Raw genomic sequence first — 20,166 nt, 5'->3', positions numbered from 1 at the left:
TGATATATTTGAGATAAAGGAGAAAAAATTTAAAAGCAGAACATGTGAGGAATTTCAAAAAATGAAGACTGAAAGACACAGAAATATGTTAAAAAGACAAAATATCTGTGTTGTATGAAAGAAAAGGAAAATAAGAAAAATAAATGGAGTATAAAGCATAGAGAAAGAGTAAATAGTGAGAGAGGAAAACAAAAAAGAAATAAGTAGAAACAAAACATTATTTGTTATTTGAAAGTCAGGAATATTTACTCATCTATACAAAAAAAAAACCTCTAAAGTTTTACACAATTTATTTTTAATATTTTTAAAGTTTAACAATAAAATTAAAAAGAAACAAAACTAAACTAAATATATTAATATTCTGTTTTATTATTTCTGATCCAACATCAGAACTTAGCTTTTATAGCTTGTTGTCAGCTATCACTGTAGGAAATTGAGGGGACTATCTTGAAGATTCATCAGCTTGAAAGCAGCTGGTCTCAAGATGCCAAAAGATGACTTGCAAAGGAGAGAAACACAGTCCTTAAAATGATACTAGCTCAGAGGACAAGCAACACCTAGACAGATCCGTGGAAATGTAAGCATTCATAGAAATAAATGGGAACAATCTAGACTTCTAATGACAGGAAAGTCTTTTCAAACTATTGTGATACTAGATATTAGATAACCTTCACTTGGTGCTCGCATCATTAAATTCTTTTCTTGCAGTATGGCATTTAATTAAGCAATACTGTAAGTTAGCAACTTTTATTATTTTGATTTTTTAAGTGACAATGCTTGTCTAAGGCCATGCAGTTAGTTAATGACCTTTTCAGATTTAAATCTAAGCAGTCAGCTTCCAGGGGCTTAACTCTTAATTTTACTTACTTCAAATACTGAATATTATGGTTCATTTGGCTTTTATAAGGAAAAAAAACCCCAACAATTTAGGAACAACATACTTAAATCAAAGTACAGGCACATGCCATTACAAAGCACTACCACACAGTAGTGTGACAGACTAAAAATATTATCCAAGTTGGACTTGCAATGATTCAATTTCTGGAACTGCACTGGTTAGAAGTGACTACCAGTTCTCTAGTGTAGTAAATTAATTGTAAAAATGCCCCCCATTCATCAACCATCTCTGTATTAAGGCCCTTTCAATGTGACTTTGAAGTTCCTACTTTTAAGAGGTGATGTCTGTTTTTCTACCTTTTAAATTTGGGCCATCCTTGTAACTTGTGACAAAGACTCTTTCCTCTTCCAAACTTTGAGTCTGACTAGACCCCATCATTATGCATGTCCACAAGAGCCCCCTTTTAGCAAGAATTATGTCAAATCGTTTTAGCTAGAATCCCCCAACCTCTTTGTCTAATCATGCTTGCTATTCATCCACCATCATCTCCCATGGAATATGTGAGCACCCTGGCCTACCTCAAGCAATAATCCTGTAGGTCAGTCTAGTAAGAATTACCCTACCCTCTTAGTAATTTTCAATCCATCAATTCCCCCTACTGCAACTCTGTTCCTTGGTTATAAATTCTCATTTTTTTTGTATTCAAATTTGAACTCAATCTCTGTTCCTTACTGCAAAACCATGTTGCAATACTCTCTACACTTGAATAAAGTCAGCCCTTTAACAGTATTATGAATAATTTTTTTCTTATATGATTTTTCCAACAAATACTGTAGATGTAAAAGTGTGCCACTTCCAATCTTAGATTTCAACAGGCCTTATGCTCTGCCACTCTCTTTCAAAAATCTGTCACCACCATGGTAACAAGCCTTGGCTAGTCTGCTGGCGTTATGTCAGAGAGCACATGGAGGATACCTGGATGGACTCAGTTAAGTTCATTCTAAATTTGCAGAACCATCTAGATGACTCATATATTTGAGAAAAATAAATATTTTTTGTTGTTTGGAAATTTATTTTATATGGGATTATTATACCAAAGATAACAAATACATTTATCAAGCAGTGATTGAGAATTGATATTAAAATCTGATCTATATCTTTTGAAGTACCATAAAACAATAAACTACATATAACTCTGTTTATAGACTATGGGTTTAACTATTCTCAATAAGCCCTGTTGTCATATTTATACATTCCATACAGAGAATAATTACATATAAATAATAAGTGAAACTTTTTTCTACCTGTATCAGCTATGTTTAACTACAACTTAGAACTTTATTTTTAATAACATTTTATGCAGAATTTCTATCTAATCATAGTACTAAGCCTATTCTTTTTCTTCCCTTTTCATGTGAAAACTCATAATTTGGACATTGGTCCTCTATTCTCATTGAAATTTTTCATTCACTTTCCTGTACAAAATTTCCTATGACCACATTATTTTAACATTCTTCTGTGAGTAACTTTTTCTTAGAATTTAAAATTAGGCCCTAGATGGGTAGCTAAACTTGATTAGACCATAGTCCCCATACACCAAGGTTGTAGGTTCAATCCCCAGTCAAAGCACCTACAAGAATCAACCAATGAATGCATAAATAAGTGGGAGAACAAATAGAGGTCTCTCTCTCTCTCTCTCTCTCTCAAATAAATAAATAAATTAATTAAAAATAATTAAAAATTACACATTGTAATAGATTTATAATTATATTGATGCTTTCTTTTGTTTGATTTTAAATTATTATAGATTTTTTATGAACCTGCACAACATAATTCACTTTCATATTTAATGGTCATATTGCTTTCCATTGCACTGATATAATATAGTTTACTGAAACACTTACTGACTGTTAAGCACACTTAAATTCAAAGGAAAAAGTCATGAGAACCAAATCAACACTGGAAATGCTCCTGTAGCTTCAGTTCTCAATAGATTAGTAATCATCAAACGTTTCTAGTCTACCCATGTCACTTATTATTCTTATTACTCAAATGCCTGCATATTTTCCTTGAATTTTTTTATTTCTAATTTTTTTGCATTGTGTTAGTCGTAGCTGAAGTTAATTCTCCTCCTTTTCCATTTATAACTTTATTAATTGAACATTGATCCTCTACCTACAGAAATATTTTAATTCACTTTCTTGTCCACAAGTCCCCAACTTCATATGATCTGAATAAGCCCTTATGAGTGACTTTGCTTTAAGCTCAGGAAGTTAGTTCTGTGAGTAACCAAATAAAAGTATAATAAAATTACTTCATTTTTGACAATTATAAAGTAACTCATAGATAATTAGAAGATAAAACATAATCTGTCAACTATTCTTAGGGCTATTTGCATAATAATAATATTGTTAATTAATACTGAGAGTAATGTCACCAAAGTGGTAGAATAAAAAGCCCCAGGCTGTCTTTCCCTCATGGAAACAGACTTACCAACAATATATAACCTAATGGACTTTTGGAGAATTCCAGAAACAAGTTAATAGGCTGCAGAACTCCAGGCAAGTGCAAAGCCTAGAAGAACCACATCAAAACAAGAAGTTCATTGCATGTACTTGCTAGAATCTCGCACCCCCACCTCAAAGGAAAGCTTGGAAAAAATCTCCCAACTTACAACTTTTTCCTAAGGAGGGAGAGAAAATAGTGAAATGTGTGAACAATTCTGGCTTTGGTGAAAGGGAGCAGCTTCTAGAGGATCTAGTTTCTGTCTCACCTGCCTTGGAGTACCAATAGAAAGTGACATCATTTGGATATCTGTGAGCTGTTGAAAAGAAAGATGAGTATAGCAGCTTTCTGCATAACCACAGATATTGCCTTACCACAGAAAGTAACTTGGAAGATCAAGATATTAAGGGCTTCTGAAAAGAAATAGGAACAACTTAACTTGGAACTTCCGTGCACAAGCCCACAAAAGAAACATCTGCAGAGAAGGTTTGAGAGATTTTCAAAATGCCTAGCTGGGCTGATTGGTGAAACACTTCCTGTATGAAGCCAGTCAGTAAAGACTGGTAGAGTTAGCTTTATATCAAAATTCAAATTTCAAGGAAATATCACAAAGCCTACAAAAACACAAGGAGTGTAATAGGGAAACATGGACCAAAGGAATAAAATAAATCTCCTGAACCTAAAACAAATGGAAGTCTATTAACTTGACAACAGATTCAAAATATACTCAATAAGCTAAAAGAGGGTACAGATATACAACTAAACTAAGTATTGATACAGACAATTAAACAGAATGAGAGTATCAACAAAAAGGGAATCTTTTTAAAAAGCAAACAGAAATTCTGGAGCTGAAGAATATAATAACTGAATTGAAAAACTCACTAGAAGGATTCAACAGCAAACTTTATCAAGTAGAAGAAAAAATTGGCAAACTTAAAGATAGGTCATTAAAATTACTGAGGCAGAGGAACTAAAAAAATAAATATATATATACATATATATATGTATATATATATATATATGAAGAGAACAAAAGAAGCTTATGGGACACAATCAGGTGGACCGATATGTATATTATGTGTATCCCAGAAGAAAAAAAAAAGGGACCATAAGGCTATTTGAAAAGGTAGTGTCTGAAAACTTCAAAAATTTTAGAAAGGAACTGGATACAAATTCAGAAAGCTGAATGAATTTCAACTATTATAAATCCAAAGGTACTCACACTGAGAAACACCATAATCAAACTGTCAAAAGTCAAAGAAAGAGAGAATCTTGAAAGAAGCAAGAAAAAAAATGATTTATGACATAAAAGGGAACACTCAGAAGGTAACAGAATTTTAGGAAAAACCTGGCAGGCCAGGAGGTAGTGGGGATATATATTTAAAATGCAGAAGGAAAGAAAAAACTGTTAGCCAGAAAATCTATATCCAGTAAATCTGTCCTTCAAAAATTATAAAGTAATCAATACTTTCCCAGATAGAGAAACACTGAGGAAGTTTATCAACACTAGACTTGCTCTACAAGAAATGCTAAAGAGAGTTCTTCAAGTTGAAATGAAATGATGCTAGACAGCAAAACAAAATCCTAAGAAAATGCAAAGCTTTCTGGTAAATATAAATATAAGCAAATATAAATTTCTATGGTCTACTATGTTGTTGTGGATTGAGCGTCGGCCTGCGAGCTAAGTGTCGCTGGTTCGATCTTCCAGTCAGGGCACATCAGAGAAGGAAAACTCTGACTCCAAAAAACCTCCGCTGCCTTGCGGCATACCTCTTCAGGGGAAAGGCTAAGGGAGTAAACCCCGACAGAAAATCCGGAGCCGGAGTCCCTAAGGCGGTTTGACGTTGTAGTCAACACCGGCAACTCCTGCGGCGCACCTGAAGCCAAGCTGTATTGACTCCGTCTTTCCCTTGGGCCCTTCAGCTGTGAAGAGAGGGGAGGTCTGCTGCATGGGCAACAGCAGACCCTCCATATCACCCTGCCCAGGCTCTGTAGCTTCAGCTTCACTGGAGAGGACACTCCAGCGACATCGCTCCAGCGACATCGCAAGATGTCGATTCAACACGGGAGGAGACAGATACCGTGTCACTCCTAAGTCGGACTGCACAACCATTCTCGGCGGTGCAGATAGACTCTTAAGAAGCTACACCATCGTCTCTCCAGACGGACGGCTGCCGACGACGACTATGTTGTTGTGTAATTCAGTGTTAATTCTGGCATAGAAACTAAAAGACAAAAAAATAAAAACTATAAATCTATGTTAAAAATAGACAATATATAAAGATGTGATTTTACTTCAGTTGCATACAGTGGGAGGGCAGATGTATATTAAGGGCTACAGTTTCTGCATGCAATTGAACATAAGTTGTTATTATTTTTAAATATATTGTTATAAACTTAATATGTTTACATGATTAAAATACACAAAAGTAAATAAGAAAGAAGTCCAAGCACATTACTAAATAAATTAATGAAACCGAGTTTTTTAAAGACCAACTAATTTGACAAGAATTTCACTAGATTAACTAAAAGGAGAGACTCAAGTAACAAAATCAGAAATAAAAGAGGATATATGAAACTGATACCACAGAAATAAAAAGAATTGAAATACACATCTGTGAACAATTGTACACCAACAAATTAGATCACTGAAAATTAATGGATGAAGTCCAAGGAAAATTCAACCTCCTAAGACTGAATCTTAAAGAAATTTACAATCTGAAGAGAACCATAACCAATAAGAAGAATCAATAGTCAAAAACCTCCTGATAAGGAAAATTGCAGTATAGATGACTTCACTGGAGAATTCTATGAAACTTAAAAATATTAACACTAATCCTTTTGCTAAGTGGTTTTATTCTCTCTCTATATATGATACTCTTACTAAATTTAATTGGTTAATAAAATTATATAGGTATTCCCTCCCTTTTTTTTACTGGTTGTGCCTCTTGTGATTATACTGCTTTGTTCTACCTTGTGTGTTGGATATGTATGGCATTCATACACTCATTCATAGGTCTCTGGGTTAAGAAGATCAAATCCTTACTTGAAGTACAACATAAAATACTGACTAAGAAATCATCAACAAAATACTGCAAAGTGATTCAATATTGTGATCAAGTGAGATTTATCCCTGGGATGCAAGGTTAGTTCAACATGTGAAAATCAATCATTATGATACATCAAATTAACAACACAAAGGATAAAAACCATAAGATCATCTCAATATATGTAGAAAAGCATTGGACAAAATTCAACACCGTTTCATGATGAAAATTCTTAACTAGGAATGAAAGAAATGTACCTTAACAAAATAAAGAACATAAGAAGCCCACATCTCACATTTTATTTAATGGTGAAAAACTGAAAGCTTTTCTTCTAAGATGAGGGTACTGGCCAGTTTACTCACTCTTGTAACTTCTATTCAACAGAGTACTGGAACTCCTAACCAGAGAAATTAAGAAAAGAAAAAAAATAAATAAAAGGCATTCAATTTGGAAAAAAGAAGTAAAGTTATCTAATTGCAGATGATTTGATTTTATATGTAGAAAATACTAAAGATTCCATGAAACCTGTTAAAACTAATCAATAAATTTATCAAAATTTCAAGATATGTTTTATGACAAAAGTGCATTGTATTAGTATAGACTGACAAATGGAGGGTAATCTTAAGGAGAAAAATTATAATTTGAGGAAAATCACATTGCTCAATGATAGACTATAAACTAATGTGGTTAACTGTCTTTAAAAGTTTGTTTTCATTTAGAAGTTAAAACTAGGTTTGTAACATCATCAAAAATGTTCAATCTACAGGCAAGGAGGACCTATCAAATTGCCACTGTTAAATATCATTCCAGCAAAGGCCCTGTAACTGAATGTCTCCACAGTATTATATATTCAAAGACTGGTTTGTGGGTTATGTTGTGTAAATTAACACGTGTGTTTTTCCTTCTGTTTGCATAGGGCATAAGCCTTTGATCTCATTGCTTGAGTAATTTCTGTATGTATAGGCCTCACTTAAAAAACCTATCTGTATTGCCACCTCCTGAGACTCAAAGAGTATGATAAGGATGCCAGCTTGTCCAGCAGTGCCAGCTTTTGAAAACCAAGCATTCTGCTGCCCGGGGACAGCCAACTGACCTCACCTGGACTTTGCAAAATCCTCCCCCATGTCAGGAGGCCACTGTCTCCTCTTCATTCCTACTCTATTAGGAATTTCTAGACCCAAGGATAAATAGAACAATGGCCATGTTCAGCTTGAAGCAGCTAGAAGAGCACGAGACCTTTGTCCATTGTTCTTAATAAGATCATAAAGGGACTTAAATCTAACAGAAGAGAATTGTTACAGAAAAAAGTCCCCCCAAATTCCCCAAAGCCTGCAGTTGGGGAATGGGGGAAGAAAACAGCTTTGAAAATGTCTTTGTAAATTGTTTGCTCATGACAAAATACGTGAAAAACAAGTAGCAGGTTTCAATGGCCTTACCACTATATCTCAGGTAGTTAACAAAAAATGGGGGAGATGTAGGAGACCAGTGTGTATGGCACAGAGGGCTGTAGTCACTCTGTGAAGCTGGGACCAAAGCATGGGCCCATAAGTGGGCCCATAAGCCTTAACCAGCTGGCAAATGCGCCCCACATACCATGCTGCCAGTCCCACACTCCGGGGGGGTTTAGAAATAGAATAGGAAAGCAATATACTCTTGGACGCTGATGAAGCCTACTTGCTCTGTGTAGCCCCAAATTCTTATCAGTAGAATGTAAAAACAAAATGTTTAAGTAAAAAGAGGCATCTGAACTTCTATGATATGCCTTGGAGCCTCACAGTCTTGCTACCTATCTCACTACGCTGATTTGTGTTTCCCTTTGTTGTTACTTTCAACCATTTGGTGGAGGTCTGCATGCTTACCCCATGCATTTCTGCATGTAGCAAATCAATAAAAACCCTCACTGATAAAAGAGTGATCATGATCTCCTATGAGAGACACTCACCCTTTTCTCTCCTCAGACAATTCGTTTCTGAATCAGCTCTTTCATCTGCACTGAGGGAGCTGCAAGACAGGGAACCTCACAGGTTACAATATAGAATACATAAACAAATTCTACAGTTTAGCAACAAAAATCAACAAATAATTTAATTAAAAATGGAAAAGGATTTGAATGGATATTTCTCCAAAGGAGATATACACATAGAAAACAAACATGTGAAAAAATGCTTAATATCACTAATCACTAGAGAAATAAAAATAATGACCTATAACTTCACATTTGTTATGAAAACCACTATTTAATAAAAAAAAATAACAAGTGTTACTGAAGGTGTGGAGAAATTATACCTTTGTGCACTATGATTAGAAATATAAAATAGGGCAGCTGCTATGAAAAATAATATGAATGTTCCTCAAAAAGTTAAACATACAATTAGCATATGATTTGGCATTCTCACTTCTGATGTATATCTAACGTAATTGAAAGAAGGATCTTTATTTGCACACCCATACATATTGTAGCACTATTCACAATAACTAAGAGGTAGAAGCAGTTCAAATGTCCCTGGCTGGTTTGGCTCAGTGGATTGAGCGTCGGCCTGCGAGCTAAGTGTTGCTGGTTCGATCTTCCAGTCAGGGCACATCAGAGAAGGAAAACTCTGACTCCAAAAAACCTCCGCTGCCTTGCGGCATACCTCTTCAGGGGAAAGGCTAAGGGAGTAAACCCCGACAGAAAATCCGGAGCCGGAGTCCCTAAGGCGGTTTGACGTTGTAGTCAACACCAGCAACTCCTGCGGCGCACCTGAAGCCAAGCTGTATTGACTCCGTCTTTCCCTTGGATCCTTCAGCTGCGAGGAGAGGGGGGGTCTGCTGCATGGGCAACAGCAGACCCTCCATATCACCCTGCCCAGGCTCTGTATCTTCAGCGTCATCGCAAGATGTCGATTCAACACGGGAGGAGACAGATACCGTGTCACTCCCGAGTCGGACTGCACAGCCATTCTCGGCGGTGCAGATAGACTCTTGAGAAGCTACACCATCATCTCTCGAGACGGACGGCTGCCGACGACGACGATTTTATTGTCTGGATGTACCACATGATTCATTTACCTACTGAAAAATGTCTTTGTTGCTTCCAGTTTTTGGCAATTACGAATAAAGTTGCTATAAACATTTGCATGTAGGTTTGTGTGGAGATGTTTTCAACTCTTTTGGGTAAAAACTAAGGAGTAGACTTTCCAAACTGTCTTTCAACATGGCTGTATCACTTATTCATTTCTGTGAGCAAGGAATTAAAAATTATTTTGCTCCACCTATCTTCCAGAATTTGAAGTTGATAATACTCTGGTGTTTGGCCATTCAAATAGGTGCATAATGAGGTCTTATTGTTATTTTAACTTGAAATTTCCTGATGACACAGGATGTGGGTCCTCTTTTCATATGCTTATTTGCAACTTGTATATCTTTTTGGTGGGGGAGGGGTCTGTTAAGATCTCTGGTTTGTTTTTTTAATCATGTTTGTTTTCTTATTGTCTATTTTGGAAAAATAATTTTTCATCAGGTGTGTTTTGTTTTCAATTTTTTTCAAACATTAATGACTAGTTCAAAGTATTATACATTTATACACAATAGCATAGTTGTACCAAACATATTTTATGTTTCAGAAAACAGACCAGGGGTTTTCTTGTTTTCCATTTTCTATTCAGTTTTTATTTACTACCTAATTACATTTCTTTATGAATTAACTATTCATGTTAAAGTTCTTTGCAATTTTTATCTATGTTGAATGTTTTTTAACTTTTATGTTTTATTTTTGTAATAAGCATAATAATTTTTCATTCTCCTGATGCTTTATTCTTTTTTTAAATTTTATTTTTAAATTACAGTTTACAATAAATATTATTTTATATGTGTTTCAGTTGTACAGAATAATGGTTAGACATTCATGTACTTTTCAAAATGTTCCCCATGATATTTTAAGTACCCACTTGGCACCATACACAGTTATTACAATTTTATTTACTATGTTACTTATATTGTACTTTACATTCCCAGGACTATTTTGTGACCACAAATTTGTAGTTCTTAATTCCTTCACCTTTTTCAACTAGTCCTCCAACTCCCATCCCCTCTGGCAATCATCAGCGTGCTCTCTGTATATATGAATATTTTTCTGTTTTTTAAAATTTTGCTCTTTAGATACCACATATACATGAAATCATATGGTATGTATCTTTCCCTGTCTGACTTATTTTGCTTAGCATAATACTTTCTGGGTCTATCCATGATGTCACAAATGGTAAGATTTTGTTCTTTTTTATTGCCAAGCAATGTTCCATTGTATATAGTATATGTACCACATCTTCTTTATCCATTCATCTATCAATGGACACATAGATTGTCATATCTTTGTCATTGTAAATAATGTTGTAATAAAAATAAAAGGTGTGAAGTTTAAACTCTATGATCAAATCTCTTATTTTATATTATTACACATTGTAGTTATAGTTCACTCATGGAATTTTAATTGAAATATATGGCTACTTCACATTTATTCAACTTTTCTGTAGGTGGTTGATATTAGGATAATTTCTGTTATATCCATTACAACAAGACTGCAAAAATCAATAGTATTCAATAGATATTTACATTTTCATGCTTTATTTCTATATCATAAGGTCATACAAGTGAAATGAATAGGTAAAAGTTAAAAGCAGTTTTATTTTTTATGGCTATTTGCCAAATTACTTATTAAAATACTGTACTTTACATTTGTTTTAGACAGAATCAAGATCTCTTTCTATGATTCTGTCCTCTGGTTATTTTAACACTAATATCATTACTGCTATGAAGGGACTTTTCATATTGAATTGTTTGCTAATAAGCCAATACTAAATAAGATTAATCTGAACTATTTGGGTGAACCCAATGTAATTACCCCTAAATATTTTTTCTGGGACTTATTAAAAATAACAAGAGGGTATATATATTTTTAAAATTATTTATTTGTTTGTTTGTTTGTTTATTTTTAGAGAGAAGGGAAAGGAGTAAGAAAGGGAGAGAAACATCACTGTGTGGTTGCCTCTCACTTGCTCTCCCAACTGGGGACCTGACATGCAACCTAGTCATGTGCCCTAACTGGGAATCGAGCCAGCGACACTTGGCTCGCAGGCCGACACTCAATCCACTGAACCACAGCAGCCAGGGCTAAGAGGATATTTTTTAAGACTTGCAGAAAGTTTATTGGTATGAACTTCCTTCTCAGGATTGTGTTCACTGTGTCCCATAACTTTTACATTGTGTGTTCATTTTTACTTGTTTCAGATAATTTTTTATTTCTTCTTGACCTCATTGTAAACCCATTCTTCATTATTTAATAGCATGTTACTCAGTCTCCATGTATTTTAATGTTTTTGAGTTCAATTTTCTTGAAATTTTAAGGCTTGTTTTTGTCCTACTATGTGGTCTATCTTTGAAAATGTTCCATGTGCATTTGAAAAGAATGCATAATTTGCTTTTGGGGGGCTAAAATCCTATGTAAGTATCAGTTAAGTCAATTTAATCTAGAGTGTCATTCAATACCACAATATCCTTGTTGATTTTTTGTTTGGACAACCTATCCATTGTTGACATTGGGGTGTTAAAATCCCCTACAATGACTGTATTGCTGCCAATATTTTTTTTCTGCATTACATGGCTTTTTAATTTTTATTAAATCATTTTTATTGTTGTTCTACCATAGTTGTCCTAATTTTTCCCACTTTGCTCTTCTCTGCCCACCCCACTTCTCACTCTCATGGTCAATTCCCACACTATTGTCCATGTCCATGTGTCATTCATACATGTTCTTTGTCTAGTTCTTTTATCTCTTTATCTCTTTATTAAAATCTTCCATGATTTCCTTATATATTTCAGTGCTCCAATGTGTGTGCATACATGTTTACAGTGATTATATCTTCTTGTTGGACTACTCTCTTAAGTATTGTATAGTGACTTTGCCTCTTGTTATGGACTTTGTACATAAATCTATTTTCTCTGATATATTATTGCTATCCCACTTTTTTTTTTCATGACCATTTGCTTGGAATATTTTTCCATCTATTCACTTTCAGCCTGTGTAGACCCTTTGTTGTGATGTGGATCTCCTGTAGACAGCATATATGCATTTACATTTAACATTATTATTGGTAGGTATTTATTCATTATCACTTTATGCTTTGTCCCTATGTTCCCCCTCCTCTCTCTCAATCTCTCTCTCTCATATCTTCTTAAAGCAGTCCCCTTATCAGCTCTTTGGTGGAGATATAGTACTTTAGCCATTTTTGTCAGTTAAGCTTCTTATTTTGCTTTCCATTTTAAATGAGAGCCTTGCTGGATAGAGTGGTCTTGATTGCAGGCCTTTGTTTTACTTAACTTAGAATATTTCTTGCCATTTCCTTCTGGCTTGTAATGTTGAGAAATAAGTTAATAGCCTTAATGGAGCTCCCTTGTATGTTACTAGCTGTTTCTCCCTTGATGCCTTTAAGATTCTCTGTCTTTAAATTTTGCTATTTTAATTATGATATGTCTTGGAGTGGGTCTCTTAGGGTTCATCTTTTGTGGGGGCTCCTCTTTGCTCCTGTAAGTTGTATGACTTTTTTACTCAGCAAACTTAAGAAAGTTTTTTCTCATTAATTTTTCAAACAGGTTTCCTATGCCTTGCTCCTTTTCTTCTCCTTCTGGTAACCCTATGATGCAAATTTTGTTACATTTCAAACATTTTCCTGCAGCTACCTTAAACTATCTTTGTTCTGTTTGAGTCTTTTTTTCATTTTGTTGCACAGATTGGCTGTTTTTTTTCTACCTTGTCTTCCAACTTGCTTATTTGATCTGCTACTTCATCTAGCCTGATTTTAATTCCTTTTAATGTATTCTTCATTTCAGATATTGTATTCATCATATCCTCCTGCTTCTTATTCATTGTTTCTATGTCCTTTTTCATGTTGATATAGTTCCCACTAAGTTCCTTATAGCTCTCATAAAGTTCCTTGTAGTTCTCACTGAGCTCCTTAAGCATCCTTGTAACTATTATTTTAAACTCTATGTCTGATAGATAACTTGCCTCAATTTCAGTTAGGACTCTTTCTAGCAATTCCTCATTTCCTTCCAATTGAGGGTTGTTTCATTTTCTCCCCATTTTAGGGGACTCTTTTTGTTTCTTTTTGAATATTAGATTGATCTGCTTTGATACTTGTCTTCATGAGGTGGCTTCCTTTGGTAAAAGTTCTGTGGGACTCAGTGATGAAGTCTCCTTGATATCCTGATCTAGATGCTCTTGGGATGCTTTTAATGCCATCTATGTGAACTCTTGTTGTAATTGGGTTTTGGTTGTTATCGGGTCATTCTTTGGTAGGCCCTTCCCTCCAGCTGGGTGACTGAGAGTCATTTCACCCACCACTTCTTATATACTGTTGTACAGGTGCTGCCATAACAAAACAAAAACCAGAAAACAATACACGCACCAACAAAAATACCCCTCAACCAAAACCACAATATCAACAACAAATAAGCAAATATTAATAAAAGTCAAAAGAAAGTAAAAATATTATAAGAAAGAAAAAAACAAGTATGAGATGACTAACAGAAATTTAAAAATGATTTTGAAAGGGGAGAGGGATGAGAAATAATAAGAGTAGGGAATAAAAATCAGGCTAAGAGAGGAGGAAAGTAAAATTTAATATTAACATAAGCAAAAAATGGAGTAGGAGAGGGGAACAGTAAATTTTGAAATTTGAAATACAAAAATAGTGCACATATAGGAATAAAATTGAAGAAATGCAACAACAACCAGCATATATCAAGAACAAATTAGTAAAGATAAATAAAGGTGGGAAGAGAATAAGGATATTATTAAAAAGGAAAACGAATATGAGATAACTAATGAAAAGAAAAAAATGGGTTTGAGAGGCTGGGAGGAGGAGAAATAGTAAGAATGAGGAAAAAACAAGGCATAGAAAAGGAAAAAAATAAAATTTAAAACAAAAATAAGAAAAGGAAAGCAGAAGGAAAAATAAAGTAAAAAAATGGAAGAGTAAAATATGAGATTTGAAATAAAACTAAATTAAAAATAGTGAAATAATAGAAACAAAACTGAAGAAAAATTGAAATGTTAAAAAGCCATGTAGGAGAAAAAAATGTCACAAGTAATGAAGAAGACCATGGTGGAATTCATCTCAGCAGAGTCTAGTGTTTGCCACTGTTTTCTCTTGGTGTATCCACCCCTGGTAAAGTCAGAGGGATTCCCAGTCTGTTTAAGGCTACAGGTGATCCACAGTCTGTGGCTGTCTCTTTCAGGCCTGCCCGGTCCTTGCTCTTCTGCTTAGCTAGCTTTTCATCACAAGGCCCAAGAGTGGTTCATCTAATGTCTGAGAGCAATGCAAGTAACACCTCCACCTGCTTCCAGAAGGAGCCTCTGGTGTGATCAGGAGGGTGGAATCCCTGGATCACCCGTGGGAGGCACTGTTCAATCTTCAGGGAAGATAGTGTGAGTGTTTTCCTGCCCTCCTGCCACATGTCTTGGTCTGTCCCAGATTATTTTCAATAATGTACGGTTTTTGATGAATTAACGGTCTGTTTTATATGAGAGGTCAATCTGTGTAAAAATGTCAGCTCTTTCCTGCTTGGTGCTGATGACAGTTCTGTATAAGAACAGAGGCTGGTTGGGGCCCTGAATACCCCTTGCTGTACCTGTCTCTAATATGTTTGCTCTGCTGGTTTCAGTGAATCAGGTCCCAAGGAACCAGAATAGTTGGTAGTGTCTGATAAAACTTCAGATAAGGCCCTTTTAGAACATCTCTTTCTTTCCCTTGTGGATATGCACCCAGGAAGGAGTTCCTGAGCCTGACTCACTGTTCTGTGAAGCTTGCAATCCCACAGATGGGGGTTTTCTGTGAGGGGACTTGCTTGACTACAAAGAATCTCAGGTGCTCAGTTCCTGGCAGTTCAGTTCCCAAACTACCACTCTCACGGGAGACTCATACCCAAACTCTTGGCTCTGTGCAGTCCGCTCCTTGCCAGCTGCACCGGGTGGCATCCTACAATCTCTTTGCCGTGCTACCTTCTGTTTTTCTTGTGCATCTGGACTCGGTGGGAATGAACTACCCTTCCACTCTTGTTTCTTTGTTGGCAGAGCCACTGCGATTCTGTGCACAGGGTCCCGGCCCAGCAGCACCTCACCTCCGTTTTTTGAAAGTATCTACGTGGTACCCACACTGCAGTGCTGAGCCATGGATGGAGTGGCTCTCCGCTCACTCCAACTCCAAAAAAAGCAACAAATCTCTCTCAAGACTGTCTGTGACCTGCCAGTCCCTCCAACAGTTTTAGGAGACAAGAGTTTCTCTCTGGAGCTCTCCTGGTTGGCGCTGCAGCTATGGATGTGCTGCTTGCTGTTGTGTGTGCAGCCTAAGTATCCCAGAGTCTGTATATCCTCCCAAGTCTCTCCCAATTAGGTCAGAGGGACTCTTTGTGCGGGATCAAGTCCCATGTTCTGGGAGGGGGGGGAACTGCTAAGCTGCATTTTTTGTCTGTTGTCTCCTCTGCTGCAGGCACCACACACAGGGCATTTCCCCCTCAACTTATATAATCTCTTACCAGACAGTACAAAGCATCCTCTGTACTCCTTGGCTTCAAAAATTCATATCAGCTGAGATTCCGTTGATTGTTCAGGTCATTTGTTGGAAGAGGAGTCGAAAATCTGTGCTGGGAGCACAAGCAAGCGAGGTCAGCTTCCATTTACTCAGCCATCATTATCTTCTTATAATTTTAAATATGTTCTGCCTATATCTACCTGAGTTAGTGTATTATAAGACATGTCAAGGGATTTTATCAAAGGCCTTTTAACATTTATTTATAAAATAATACACTTTTATGGTTGTAATAAATTATATTTATATAAAAATTGAAGATCTTTGCACTTTATCATGCTATATTATTCTATTGATATATGTTTAAATTTTAAGTGTTAATATTTTATTGATTTTTTTTGCATCAACATGAATGTGTAGGGTGAAATTCTATTTTGCTATAAGCTGTGGAAAGATGCCAAACCCAATTATAGTCATGGTAACAACACAGACTAATGGATAAGGTAATAAATATATTTTCTTCACATCTATCAAAGAACAACAGATGCAAAAACACCTTTATTAGGTTGATTCCTTAGAGGTCTTGGGCCTTCATATGTGAACAATAAGTAGTGACTTATCTCAGACAATAAGATGACAGTCTAGATGGAGTATAGATAGGTCTTGAGGGGTTCAGAGAAAGTATAAAATAGTGTATGTGCCATATAAAAAGACTTCACTAAGTATAGGGAAAACCAGATTTTAAAATTGCTGGTACAATGGATTGGAATGGAAAATATTTTCAAATACAAAAATAAATTGCTCAGTCTAGCAGTCTGACCATCCTCCACCCCACACTGGGAATTTTGCTAAGTAAATTGTAGTGAAAGTAAAGTTTGAAATTAAATAAAGATGTTAAAGCACTGGGCCATTTAGTTTTGCTTATATTCCATTGACTTGCTGAAGTTGAATCTAAATTTGAACCAAAACTGAAGTCATGACTAAACTTATTATAAACTCAAATACTTACTGTATCCAACATAGCCTCTCAGCAGGGGAAGTTGTATGTTGAATTTAAGGGCAATGAGAGAATTTGTTAGAACTTCATTTAAAACCACAACAAGCATCCTCCTGTAAACTGGAAGGTCATAGGTTTGATTCTTGGCCAAGGCATATGACTAGGTTATGGATTCGGTCCTCCTTCAGGGTGCAAATAGTGGCACCAATTGATGTATCTGTCTTACATCATTATTTCTCTCCCTCCTTCCCCCTCTCTCCAAAATCAATAAGCATGTCCTGGGTGAGGAAAAAACACACAAGAAAACATAATCTAGTTAAAATAGTGGCCTAGAACCTCCTCAGGAAAACATGTTTAGAAGTCAAAATGATTATTCTTTTAGTCTAGCCACTTGACAGAGTAAAGAACTTACATTTTCTAGGTAATAAATATACATCTCCAAACAAATGTAGTATACTTCAGTCTCTATTGTTCTTCAATAAACACTTTCCAGCAAAGGATAAACAGTTAAGGGGCATTTGAAAGGTAAACATTTTTGCAGTACAAAACAGGTGACAGAACAGAATTACTGAAAGTGACACAGATATTGGAGTTAGCAGTCAAGGAACTTTAGAACCACTATTAAAACATAGTAGTAGTAGAGAGATCAAGCAAAAAGGTAGAAGGACTCATGGACATGGACAACAGTGTGACTGTGGGACAAAGAGGTTTAAGGGGGCTAAATGGCAATAGAAAAATACAATAGATTAAAATATAAATGTCAATACTTACAATGCAAAAACATAGTAGTGACTTTACAGTAAAAGATGAAAACAATGAGTGAACATATAGGATACATTAGGAATGATAGGAAAACTCCACAAGAGAAGAAATGGCAATTCTATAACTGAAAAATGTATATGCAGTGAAAAAATTTCTGATCAACAACAGACTGTACACCAAAGAAGAAAAAAGTCAATGAACTTAAAGTTAGGTCATTAGAAATTTTGCAAAGTGAAACACAGTGAACAACAATACTGGACAGAGCGTCAGTGGCTTCTGGGATAATACCAAATAACACTTCTGTGTTATTCTTTGCCAAAAAAGGAATTTTCATGAGATTTTACAGTAGCAGCCATTATTCTATGAAGATAGGCAATTGCTAGATATGATGAGAAACACAGAGATGCTAATGGGTTCCAACTCGTCCTTGTTCTGCTCTACTTTAGTCCAGTTCTTCTTCCTGAGAGGTAGTCCTGTTGACTAATTGTAGTCCCAAGCCCACAGGGGCTAAATATCTCCAAAGATTTCTCCACCAGGCACTCCTTTGTCATTCCACGTTGTGGAGATTTACACTTATGGCTTCTCTAATTGATTGATGTTGCCCTGGCTGGTTTAGCTCAGTGGATTGAGCGTCGGCCTGCGAGCTAAGTGTCGCTGGTTCGATCTTCCAGTCAGGGTACATCAGAGAAGGAAAACTCTGACTCCAAAAAACCTCCGCTGCCTTGCGGCATACCTCTTCAGGGGAAAGGCTAAGGGAGTAAACCCCGACAGAAAATCCGGAGCCGGAGTCCCTAAGGCGGTTTGACATTGTAGTCAACACCGGCAACTCCTGCGGCGCACCTGAAGCCAAGCTGTATTGACTCCGTCTTTCCCTTGGACCCTTCAGCTGCAAAGAGAGGGGGGGTCTGCTGCATGGGCAACAGCAGACCCTCCATATTACCCTGCCCAGGCTCTGTAGCTTCAGCGTCATCGCAAGATGTCGATTCAACACAGGAGGAGACAGATACCATGTCACTCCCGAGTCGGACTGCACAGCCATTCTCGGCGGTGCAGATAGACTCTTAAGAAGCTACACCATCGTCTCTCGAGACGGACGGCTGCCGACGACGAATTGATTGATGATTCCAGTGATATTATCACTATTGCTTGTAGACCTTCACTGCCCAATACCTCCCAAGATTGCATAATGTTAATTTCTATAATAAATCCTTTAGCCCATAACTCATAGTGTTTATGTTTTTAAACTTATTCTGACTTATACTCATTTCAAATTTTCTGTTGACTTAAAACCATAAGTAATTCTTTTAAATTCCATCATTCCAAATTTGGGTAGTTTATGATTGGATTCCTAATGAATTTCATTTTCTCAGAGTCACTTACTCCATCCTGACAAGATACATTTGAGCCATGATTAAAACATGCAAAATAATCACTTATGTTTCCTATATCAAGTATAGATTTTAGGAGTGCAGGCTAAGTAATTAGTGAAAATGTAAATGAAACATTCTAGTATTGTGCTGTCCTACTATATACCTCTCTCTAAATTGACTTATTAATACGGTTTACTTTCAAATATAAATAGTTAAAAACCTGAATGTGCAGAACCTCTATATTTTGTTTTATTGTGTGAACATAAACATAACATAAAATTGACTGTTTTAACCATTTTTAAGTATATTATTCAGTGACATCAAGCACATTCACAATATGTACAACCATTAGCACTATACATTTCCAGAAATTTTTATCATAACAAAGAGAAAGTCTGTTAATAACCCCCATATCCTCCATACTCAAGCCCCTGTCAACTTATATTCTCTTTCTATCTCTATGAATTTGCCTATCCTAGGATCCTCTATAAGTGGAATATTTTTATTTCTCATTTTCTGTCTGTCTTATTTCACTCATCATAAGGTTTACAAGGTTTATCCATGATGTAACATGTTAAAGTTTCATTGGTTTTTAAAGCTAGGTAATATTTCACTGTATACATATATATACCACATTTTGTTTGTCCATTCATTGTTGGTGGACATTTTAATTTTTTCCATGTTTTGATTCTTGTTCTGTTAAAAACATTGGGATATAAATAACTGTTTGTGTTCCTGATTACAATTCTTTTGGATATATGCCTAGAAGTGGAATTGCTGAGATCATATGATAATGAATTTTATATTTAAGTTCTTAAATAACTGCTAAACTATTTTTCACAACAGCCGCACTATTTTTCACTTCCACCAGCAAAACACAAGTGTTACAGTTTCTCCACATTCTTGCCAACACTTGTTAATTTTTCTTTTTTTTGATTTTGTTGTTTCAATTTTTTGATATCCTATCTAAGGGAATATGAAGTATAATCTCACTGTACTTTTGACTTGCATTTCCTTAATGGCTATACATGTTGAGGATATTTTCATGTGCTCATTTGCAATTTATATCTTTTCTCTTGGTAAATGT

Source organism: Furipterus horrens, unplaced genomic scaffold, assembly GCF_987537825.1.
Source record: "Furipterus horrens unplaced genomic scaffold, mFurHor1.1.pri manual_scaffold_17, whole genome shotgun sequence".
In the NCBI taxonomy this organism is placed as follows: Eukaryota; Metazoa; Chordata; class Mammalia; order Chiroptera; family Furipteridae; genus Furipterus; species Furipterus horrens.
This window is presented reverse-complemented; position numbering follows the sequence as displayed.